Raw genomic sequence first — 12,060 nt, 5'->3', positions numbered from 1 at the left:
AGAGCAAAGGAGACAAAGGGAGATAGAAGAACAGAGGAAAAGAGAGGAAGAAGAAAAAGTAAAGAAAGAACTGGAAGATAGGCAGAAAAAGGAATTGGAGGAACAGCAACGAAGAGCACAAGAGGATCAACAGCGGGAGGCATTCGAAGAACAGCAGAGGATAGAAAAAGAGAAAGAACAGAGTAAGCAAATCTCTATTGATACTGAATTGATTAAAGAATGGAATCAATTTGATTCCATTATATGTGGTAAAGAAGCCTCCAAAGACTCAGATGCCTTAAAGACTCCCGATACTACTCTTTCTCTGGTTCTTGAAAGAACCAGCGGCCCACCCATGGTACAAAGTGTTGAGGAAATTACTCAAAGCCCAGCTGATCAAATTGATCTTCAGGTAGAGGAAATTCCTCCCCTAGACATTTTCTACAGCCCTAAGCATAGAGCCGTTGTAAGACGCTCAAGGAAAAGATGAAGGATTGATCAACCTTCTGTTTCAAACGAGCAAACAGTCACGGGCAATGTCGTCTGGAAGGGAGAATTAAGTCCCTCTGAAGATCTGACAAAGCTGTCGCAATTTGCGGGAGCTTATTCAGCGGCAACCATTGACAAAGCATCCGAAGTGAGTCTTCTTTTGAAGACTAAAGAGCATGAGGTCTACGCGTTGCAAGCGGAAGTGATAGAAGCAAGGAATAAGGCAGCACAGGCAGAAGAACAATTGTTGGTCCAACAACAAGAAAATCATTTGTTAACCCAGCAAATTAAAAAACTGAAGATAGATCAGAGTGACATTCAAAAGGCACAAGAATTGTCAGAAGCACTATCTCAGTTGGAGGCAGCGAATGAGCTGTTGTTGAAATCTAAAGAGGAGCAGATAATTCAGCTGTCAGCTCAGCTTGAAAGTATCAAAAGTGCCAAGAGTATTGATGATTTCAGAACAGAGGCAATTCTAATAAACGGCGCATTGATATCTCAGACCAGACTCTTGTGTCAACAACTAGTCGAAACTGAGATACTCTGTGACACATCTACAGCAGTATGTGAGCAAATTGAGAAAGCCAAGAGTAACTTGGATCAGGCCGAGGAAGATATAACAGATTATATTGAATGGCAAGACACTCCAGAAGGTAAAGCGTCAAATTTTTCCCGAATCTGTGTAACATATAAAGACATACTTTTTATGGAATGGAACACACAGGTAATGAAGGCGGAAAGGGCAGCATCCAGGTGCAAAACAATTTCCAAAAACATGATCAATCTAGTCAATGATACATTGTATCTGGCTAACATGATTTCACAATGCACACCTGGAAACATAACAACCGCGAATATGCTGGAGCACAAGAATTATCCTCAGCTGGAAGAACAAGGGCGGTTAATTGCTGGAGTGAATACCTTGACCGCCGACGCATACTGGCTTTTCCTGATTAAACCGCATTCTCAAAGGTCGGCTCTTAACTGCCTAACCGACGCTCTCCGATACCTGATTGCCGATTTCCAAGATGCCACATACGATGCACAGCTGACTTCGCGCCTCAATACTCCACCAGAAGTAGAGCCAATGCTGGCGATATGTCAGCGAAGGAGTAAAGGCAAAGAGACCTCTGCCTGAAGCATCATCGCCGACTGCCGAATCATCCAAATGGACAATGATATTTGTTAATGCCGATTTAGTTGTTTTTCAGTTTTAAATATTTAGATATTTTTAGATTAGTATAGTATTGATAGACCCTTTCATTGTTTTGGAAAGGGTTGTAAAATTTTGTAAAAGACTAAAAGGCTGAAGTTTGCACTATTGTGCTTCAGTCTATATTCTTTTTTGAAACTCGACCACTGGTCCTTAATTTTACTTGGAATGTTGTTTTAAGTAAATTGTGCACTATTGTCGTTTGCTTGGGATGCTTTCTGGTTGGAAGGAAGGACCGCGACATAGCGATTAATATATTGGATTGATCAAACAGCTTGCATGGTACTATTATCTGTATCTGTTCTCTTTTCTGTTATATAAATTGCTGTGTTATTACTTTGCTATTATTGATTACATGTATGCGATATAACAACAAATTTACATTTCATATCACTATTGAATGTTTTGTGATTTGTTATCTCTTTCACTCATGTATGTAATAATGATATAAATGACTGAGTGCAGTAATTCGCTATTATCGCTCTGTATAACTATTTATGCAGAGCAATCTTAAATGGTTTAAACATTTATGCTTACTGTTAGTGACATCTATATGCCTGCCATTAAGCATAGGTTATCAAACGCTGCATTGTCTGAATCGATAAGTCCCGGGATTAGCTTATAGTTATTATATTTCTTTCATAGTTTAGTTATTTGTTTATTATCACTTCATATCCTAAAATCATCCATCCATCCCGTTTACTTATAAATCTTTGGGAAACTGGTCCCATTATCCCCAGTCGGAGCCACTATTCCAAACGGAAAAGGAGCTGCACTAAGTTCCGGACCGGGTGGTTTCCCCGATGTTGTTGCAACGAATTTCGGGGCATCAACAGAAGGGAAAAGTGGTATTTTTTTAGTGAAATAGTTGAATACTGGAAAATTTTAGAGTCGTTGGTGAGGTGTATGAGTTGTAGGGAGTCCTAAGGATCTTCCCCCTTACTAAGAGATAAAAAAAACTTAGTTTTATAACTTTCTCCCTCACTTTGTAGTTTCTTGTAGCAATATAGGAACTTTCCTATAATAGTTTAGGCCCATGGAAATACAAAGGAAAAAATCCTAGAAATTATGGATAAAAATTATAAAGGATAATAAAATGGACGAATAAGGTGTGGAGAAGGTTTTCCTAGCTTGATATCTGTATTTTTCAAAGCTGGGTTGTAGGATTTGTCCACTTCTTGTGGCAGACTTGTTTAGCCAGTATCTCTCAAATGGTAAATTTTTTTCACCTGAATTTTTTGAGAACGTTACCATCATCCTTATGCACCTCTCCATAAAAATATCAATAAATAGATGCACAAATCTTGAGAGAAATGAGAAATTAATGTAGTTGATGGCGCCAATTTCTTGAAAAATATACATTGGATTTTATTGAAATTTTTTTAGCATGTTACCATCATCGTTATGCATCTCCCAATAAAAAATATAGGCCAATGGATGCACAGTTTGAGAGATATGGTCAATAATATTTTAGCCATATGTTTTTTTAGCAATTCTAGACTATCCCATAGTACCACATAACTTTCTTGGAGCAACTCAGGACAATGAGAAAAATGAATGGGAAAGGCTTGGTAATGATGGTTGAATGTTGGAAATGGATGAGATTGATGGATTGGCCTAGAATTGGCCCTATTAGAGTATCTTGGAAAAGGAGATGAAAACCTCAAGGTTTACTTCTGATGAGCATCAATATTGCAACAATAATGCTGCAACTCCCAAGGCTACCAACTTCAATTATCAACCCGGGGTTTGTACAAACTTAAGAGGTATCGACACTATATGTGCAACATAAAATGTGTCTTTATTTTGTTTATCTAATATAATGGAGTGAATGTCATGAAATCAAATCAAAAATGGAATTGTTGCTCTATTTGTAAGAAATGGAAATGCTACTTGTTCAACCTGTAAATGCTAACTAATCAATTCATGGAAGGACAAAGGCTAATCTACTTGCAAAAAGAAATTTATTTTCTCTTGCATAATTCATCAAAATACTAATCAAAATCGCATGTACCATCTACCTAGTTCACACTTTCTTGTAAATCAATAATCTACTTGCATCATACTTGTGATAAAGAAACTAAGTCTACTATGTTTTTGCAGTGAATAAAGGGAAGGGTTGGAGTGGCTTCGGAGCTTCCCCCGATCATTAAATCATAGCTGGGGGTCATTATTCATCTATACTAAGTCATAGTTATAGTGGGGTTCAAAGTTGATGAAGGAAAGTGGTGTTACATGTTTGCTACAGGAAGGGAAAAAATTGCTACAGGAGAAGATGTTAGTGCCTAGATTTACCTCAGGCTGAGGAAGGTAGGATCCAGGGCCAACATCAAACCACGCTTAACCTGGTAGCTAGCCCTACCAAGTCCGGAGAGGGCTCTCTCCGGGTCAATATCAGCAAATTATGATCAATGAGCGCTTGAGATGACTGATAGAAATACTGATCTTAGGCTAGGTATATGTGTGAAAGAGTTTGATTGAATAAAATGATGTTTTTGATGGCTCAAATGGAAAGGTAGATTTTGGGTGCGGGGAATGAGGCTTAGTCTTGCAGAGATCTCAATGGGGCAAGGTAGGAAAATGTTTTTGGAACTTAAAATTGAATGAGATGGAAGGATTAGATAGGTGAGGAGCTAAAGAGGGCAAGAAAACTCATGGATCCTCTCCAAACAGCTGAAAACATCAAAGACTAAAGAAAACCTCAAGTAGAGCACTGCAATTTCAATGGATTCTACTTACACTCTTCTTTGATTTAGCTTAGAAGAAATAAGAGAGATAATGGCATACAATCACATAAATAAATTCACAATTACAAAGGAAAGCACTATACCAAGACAAATTGCCACATGGATCCCAAAGAGTGCTGCAAATCTTGGTCACAATTCCTTAGCCAAAATGCTAATATGAGTATACAATGAAACTCCTTGCTTTCTCAAAAGTCCAACCATGCTAATGACTGAAAAAAAAACATAATATAGACAAACCATAGCTCATCCTAGCCTCTAGGGGTCGAGCTCACATGTTTAGGAGCTGTTTCAACTAATTCTAAACTGAGAACTAGAAATCAGGCAATAGAACAATATGCCTCTAGAAACAAAGGAACTGATTCATTCAGTTTCAAACAACTTTTTAACAGATGAATATAGCTCCATAAGTGAAAATTTGACATATTTACATCATGATCCATCCATGTATATTCAATTACATCACAAATTTGACACTAAGCATGTGAAAAATTCAAACTGGCAAAAGTTGGGCGAAAAACAGAGCATTCTTGGTCAAACTGGGCCAAATTTCCCCTATGCACCGCGCCTGATTCTCTATGCATAGCACCTGTTTGGAACCACTTTTTAATGCCTTCCCGGTGTCCAAATTCACTCCAAGTGTTCTTTTTGGAAAGGACTTCATGTCTACTTTCCAACCCAAGTGGAATTTTTGAATTTGGCTTCCATTTGCCCCTCCAAAACTTAGTTCTCCCAACACTGCTTCCTATGTGTCAAAATAGGGGCAGTAAGGTCATTTTTTTAGTGTTTTTGACCTTTTTGAGGCCTCAAAACCTGTCCAAATTTCTTGTCCATTGGTAGGCAAGCATATTTTTCCATGCCAAATCCAAAAATGTTGAGTTTTTGTCATTTGGAGGCTCCCATTAAAAGTAAGAACCAGGTGGCGATGCACATTGGGAAAAAAAGCCTATTTTTGCTCAAAAATTTCTAGTTCCACACTTTCTCTGTGTATTACCTCCGATCCCGCACCCATTGGTCATGACTTCAGCACACTTGACCGCAATTTTTCTTTGTTAAAGGTGTGGACCACTGAATGCGCCGCGCCACTACCCAAGTGCACTAAGCCTTTTTGCAGATGACTTTTGGAGGCCTTCCTAGTGTCCAAATTGGGCACGGGATAGCTCGTTGGAAATATTATGGAGTCTAATTTTCAACCCAACTTGAATTTTTCAATTTAAATTTCATTTGCTCTGTCAAAATTCAAATCTCCCAAGACTGGTCAAAATGTGCAAAATGAGGCTGCCTCAAGGCAGAGTGCTGTTGCAGTCAACTTTTGAAGGTCTTCCTCAACTCAAAATTGAGCTCATGATGGCTCATTGGAAAGATATTTGTGTCTAGTTATCATTTGACTCATCAAGAAAGTCATTTGGCCAACCAAGCTAGGAGAAATATTGATTTTCCCAAGGTCACTTCAGAGGTGCATCAATTCTCCCGAGGCAACTGTATTTTTTACATTTCTCTAAAACCATGACACCTGTGTAAAACGTGAAGGAGGTTTTTCTTCCTTGGCCTATTGTGGACAAAAATGTCTCTAATTTTTCCCAAATTCATCTTTTATTTCTCAGAAACATCATTGAAGTAAAACCTATCCTGATGTGTGGAACAGGGGATTTGTCGAAATGAAGCGAAATGAAGGGGATAAGGGGCTTCTAAATTCTTGAGAAAATTTTTGGAAGTAAGGAGGGATGTTAAGAAGTAGGGGAAAGTGGAATTTCAAAGATTGAGTGAGGGGAAGTGGTCCAAAAGGGAAAAACACAGGTCTAGCCTGGAAAATTGCCAAGTTGTAGCAAGAAACTAGGGTTTGTGTGAAAATGAGGAATTTGAGGGACATCAGTGATGGGAAGTGTTTAATAAGGTACATTAAGGATAGGGGAAGGTGTATGAACATTAGGATACAATTTTTGTTGATGATTTGACCATCCAAGAGAAATTACCCTCAAAACCCTAGGAGAAGGAAATGAACCTTACCTAGGCGCAATTGAAGCATGAACAAGGTGTAAAATGACCCATTGAAACCTGGCATGATGATGACAACCCTGTGAATGATGGTACACTCAGCTGAATAGTGACATGGACCGAAATTTGGACAAATTTGAAAGGAGTGAAAACAAACCCTAGATCTAATACCTAGTGACAAAATTTTATTTGAAGACTCACTGAAATGACAAAATTTGACCTTGGCACCTTAAAATCACTTTGTAAGAGCATGTTTGATCACTGGAGGAAGACTGCAAAGACTGACACTAACAGAAGACACAATTGCTACAGGAGGAGATAATTCACTGAATGACCAAGTAAATCAAATGAAACTGGGATGGGAAAAATTTTGTTATTAAGTAGGATGTTTTAGGTCTCAATTCCAAGTGGAATAACTTCAAAGTACACTTGTTCACACGTGCTAAAAAATAGCAGAAAATTACTAGTCTAAAATCTGGAAATTTGAGAACTAGTGAGCTAATTAACCTATCAAATGCCTAACCTAATGAAGTAAAAATGAAATGGGGTAAATTTTTTATTAACTTGAATTTTTTTATGACCTACTACAAGTGGAATCAACTCAAATGAAGATCATTAACATGTTATAAAAATAACATAAAATTACTACTATTTGGCTACAAGGACTTCCAGAAATTCTAGATTCATGAACTAGTAACCCAATCCAAGTAGCTCAACGATGAATATGAATTTTCAAATCTATTCTAAGGATGCATAATGATTTTGAATATTTTAATTACCTGAAAAAATAACTTACTTCAATAATTTAACCCATTCCTACAACAAAATAAGCATTAATACTAAATGTAAAAATAAGAAAAAGAAGAACAAGAGATGCATGTGAATAAGAAGTGAAAAGAAGAAAAGTAAATTATACAAAAGGGAGTTGAGGCTCATAGGATGGCCAAGCCCAAGGATAATCAGACTCATATGAAGGAGACCAAGCTTTATAACCTAAAAATGGCTCCAAACTTCATTATTTGAATCAATCAAATTACATCCCTGCTAGAAATGAAAGTGGAGCTGCAAAAATACAAGTTTTCTCTACAAGAAGACTAAGAAAAACCTACCCCTAGAGGAAAATTTGAATCGGTACTTATACAAAATGATGAGGAAGGATTATCCTTGAATGTAGGAAGCTTTCCCCTCCAAAATCCATCAAATAGTGGATTTGGTTCGCAACACTAGGAATCTACATTAAATGATAGGGAACACATTCCTAGATTTTCTCAATCATCGGAGCTCCATAATTTGTGTAATAATTCCATAATATATTGTTGATTTATTATCCAATATTGATCCTCCTGTAGTAGGGAGAAGGTCCCTAGATTATCTCCTCCTCCAAATCTTCATAATCTACCCAATATTATGACAATATTCTACAAAAATAAATAATATTAGGTACAAATATGCAATTATCCATAAACCTTCCTAATGAACATATTAAAGTTAAAAATATTTCATCTAATGCAAAAGGAGAGGTTTAATGTGTTGAAGGATGGTTAGATGGGCCTTAACTTATGTATAATTTGGAGTCCCATCATACCCACTTGCTGAAAGTGTTGCTCACCCTTTGAGAAACATAGTGGCCTAATTGTGCCTCATTCATGGCCTTGGTGGCCTTCCTGATTTATCCTATAGCTCTCCAACACTTTCCTAAAACAACTTTATTCCTTCCTGTAGCATATTTTTTCCTTCCTATAGCAGGCCATATTCTTCTTCTAGTTGTTTGGTCATGGCTCCCTAGTGCTTGGCTTCTTCTAAGAGGCTCGGAGCTCCTTTCTTTTGGATTGGAGGGAGGTTATCCCTTCATTTTGCTTCTTATTATCATTTTATCCTTTGTTCTAATTTTTCAGGAACCTTTTCTTATGTTTCAACATTTTGTTTTTCTTTCCCACCCTCTTCTTCTTCTACAGATCCATCCCTCATTGTCTTTTCAAGTCCAGAAAATCTTCTCTATCTATGTCAACAAAATTTGTCAATGTGTTCTCAAGGTTTGTGCAAGGGAACCCTACTGCTAATTATCAATTTCAGAGCACTTAAAATTTCAACTTATGGCAAGAGGGGGAATGCTTCCTACTGATGAGTGAGGTGAATAATCGTATGTCAATTTCAAAACAAGTTTATTACCCCCATCATAATACTCATCCTTTCAAGAAAAATCCACACTTGAATTTTTTATGGTTCTTCTATAAGATGTTTAGTGGAGTAATTTTGATAGATAGATAGAACAAGTACTTACCCCTTCCTTGCATACTCCTTCAAATTTCTAGGGTTTTGTGGCCAGTAATTCTCAAGATAGGGTCAAATTTTGCCTCTTGGGAAAATCATGTAGTAGGCATATTATCTCCTGTAGCAACCTTGTTTCTCCTATAGCAGCCCTGTTTTCTTCTGTAGCATGGAAATTTGTGCTTTTAGCTACCTAGTTTGGGTTTCTCTAGTGGTTGGCCTTCCCATGGATGTCAAAATTTGCTTCCCCTTTGGCTGAAACCTCCCCCTAATTCTCATAATGCTCCTTTTTGGGGCTACTTGTGTCACAGTGGCCCTCTTTCACCCTTCAATTCCTCCTGTAGCTTCTTCTCAGCCCTCTTGTAGAAATTTAGACCTTCCTGTAGCTTCCTCCTATAGCACCTACAAACAAATCTTGGAACAAAGTAGTGGCACCCTATGTAGTCTAATAACAATAGCTTGTCCTTACTCCAACTATTTTTTAGAAATGAGTGATGGTGCAAATGAGGTAAAACCTAATACTTAATATTCCATTTGTGGTAAGGGCTCAAAGTGTTTTGGTGACATGGAAGATACAAGAGTTTTATTTTTTGAACCGTTTTCCCCACTCATTGAAATCATTACCCTTCTTAATTTGGCTTTTCCATGTTGCATGAGTGAGCGAGTTAGGTGCACTTAACTGGTTGAGGGTGACCAAGACTGTAGACCAATCCTTAACTTATAAAACCTCATATATTATGCATTGAAAACAAATTTTAACCATAACACACTCAATAAAAGAGGTGAATAATATTGCATATCTGTACCGACCTATGGATCAAATTGCAGGAGGTGATTTCATGTTGTTGCTAGGCCATATGCATCATGATATCCTAGTGCATGTCTCCTGAACTTTATTATACCTTGATTGATAGCTTTGTTGTGTGTGTGTGTATGTGCCTCTCTGATGTTTAGGCAACTATTGGTGGTGGAATTCTTTCCCAAGGATGGTGTGTGCTTTCCTAATTACACACATGGCTTCATCAAGGTTCTGTTGGTGGAAAAAAAAGATCTTAGAGATTTCTATTGTGACTGCACAGGTTGCTACAGGAGGAGTTTTCTTCCTATAGCAACATTTTAATCCTCCCTTGAAGTCTTTATAATGCATTGTGGTGTTGATGGTAATGATGATAATCCATGAAGAGAGGGTTGGACTCATGATGTAGTAGAGTATACATTGTAAAATCGAAAACGATGGTGTTTGTGGTGTTATCATGTAGATTGAACCTTAGGCTGAAGGAAGGCAATGTCAGGGTAACCACAAACCACACTTAGCCAAGTAGCTAGCCCTACTAGGCCAGGAGAGGGCTCTCTCTGTAAGGATCTTAACCAAGATGACTGGATTAGGAAAACGATTTTATATTAGGTATAATATCACAAAGTTTTGATTTGATTTTGAAGGGGTTCTGTTGGATCAGGAGGAGCTGGACAATTTAGGTCTAGGGAATTAGGTCAAAATTGCAGAGTGTTCAATGGGGCAAGGTAGGAATAAGGTTTAGCACTCTAGGGCTTGATGGGGTGAGATGTTTAATACTAGTGAGAAGCCAAGAAGAGCATGTGAAAACCATGGATCCTTCCTAGACTACAGAAAACATGAAATGATGAATGTTTTCTCAAAGCAGAGCACTGATGTAATGAATTATGCCTATCAACTTGAAAGCATTCACTTAGAAGCAATGAAATGATTAAAAAAATATACAAAACACATTAACATATGATTACAAAAGAAGAAACTGTACTAAAACTCCATACCACATGGATCCCATAAAAATTGCTGCAATTCTTATTAATCTCCTGCTAAACTGCTACAAAATGATGTACAATCAAGGTCTGAGCATCCAACTGAGTCAAACCCTTTACAATGAGAAAGAAGGAGAAGATATAGGCATGGTTGCAACCTCCTCCCATCCTCAGGGGTCGAATCCATAAGATGAGGATCTAATCTAACCAACACTGAACAAGAATATAGGCTTCTTAACAACTTGCCTCTAAATGTGAAAAACTGATTCATTCGAGCTCAAATTGACTTTTAATGAAATGAATCTATCCTATACTACTATTTATCCATCATATTTACAATCCAAGTCATCATTTACAATTGTAAAACATCCTCCATGAGATAAAATCCATGAACACAGTCAAAAAATGGAAAAATAACCATCCTATGCAAAAACTGCCCTACACGCAACGCCACTGGCCCAACACACAACACCACTTTCAGGTCCCTTTTGGAGGCCTTCCCGGCATCCAAATTGAACTCATGATAGCTCATTGGAAACGTATTCAAGTCTACTTTATAATATACCTATAATATTTGAATTTAAAGCTCATTTGACCACTCAAAGCTTCATTCTCCCAAGACTGCTTTTGTGTTTCCAAAAAGTGGCAGAAAGGTCATTTTTAGGATGTTTTTTGACCTTTTGGTGGACCAGTTCTGCCCCAAAAACATAGAAAATACATAGGGTGCATGTAATAATCACTCTGAATCCAGAAATGCAAACCATTTTCGCATTGGGTGCCCCTAGGAAAAGCTCAACGCCAGTGGCACTGCGTGTTGAGGTAGATTTCCTGTGTGTAAAATTTCAAAATTTGCAAGTGACAAAAATTCTTCCAAACTTGCCCAAAATTGGTGAGAAGAACCATCATCAAGTTTCTTGTTGAGCCAAGGAAGTTTCAGCAAGCAACCTAAGCCTATCCTCCTCCTCTTTTCCCTTTAGAGCCCGCCTTAGCCTAGCTTTCATCCATTTGACCCTCATGTTGCAAATCTTGTTTCGGGTCCTGTAATGGTAGGCCATGTGTATGATCATCTGATTGTCTCTATTGGCCTTCTGCAATAGCTTCTCAAGGTGAAAATTGACCCTCTCAAGCCAAGTCTCTCTATCATCTTCAATTTCCTTCTTGATAGGAGTCAAAGTGACCTGTGCCTCTTTGTCAATTTGTCGTTTTACCTTGAGCAATGTCAGCTCCATGAGGACTTGTTTTTCACTCAACTTCTTGTTCTCTTGTTCCAAATATGTGATGACATACTTGGCCTTCTCCAAATTGTCCATCAAAGCTTGGACTTGGTCTTCCCTTTTCTGTAGGATGATATCCTTTATCGTTTCTTCGTCCTGAGCCTCTAAGTCAATTATTTCCACGTCATGTTGAGTATAACGCTGCTCCAGCTCATCATGCTCTATTAAATCAGTGTCCGTCTCTTTCTCCTTATCATCAAAACTCTCCTCTGGGATCTATTCTTTCCCTTTGTGTAGTTGTTGCACCTGTACCTACTGTGTTGATGAAGAAGGCAAAGCTCCTTCCACATCCTGTGGAGCAAGCATTTTCCTATAGGTT

The sequence above is a fragment of the Pinus tabuliformis genome, chromosome 2_2, assembly GCF_031772625.1.
Source record: "Pinus tabuliformis cultivar Carrire ecotype Pingquan chromosome 2_2, CPIR1, whole genome shotgun sequence".
Taxonomy (NCBI): domain Eukaryota; kingdom Viridiplantae; phylum Streptophyta; class Pinopsida; order Pinales; family Pinaceae; genus Pinus; species Pinus tabuliformis.
Note: the sequence above shows the minus strand (reverse complement) of the source record.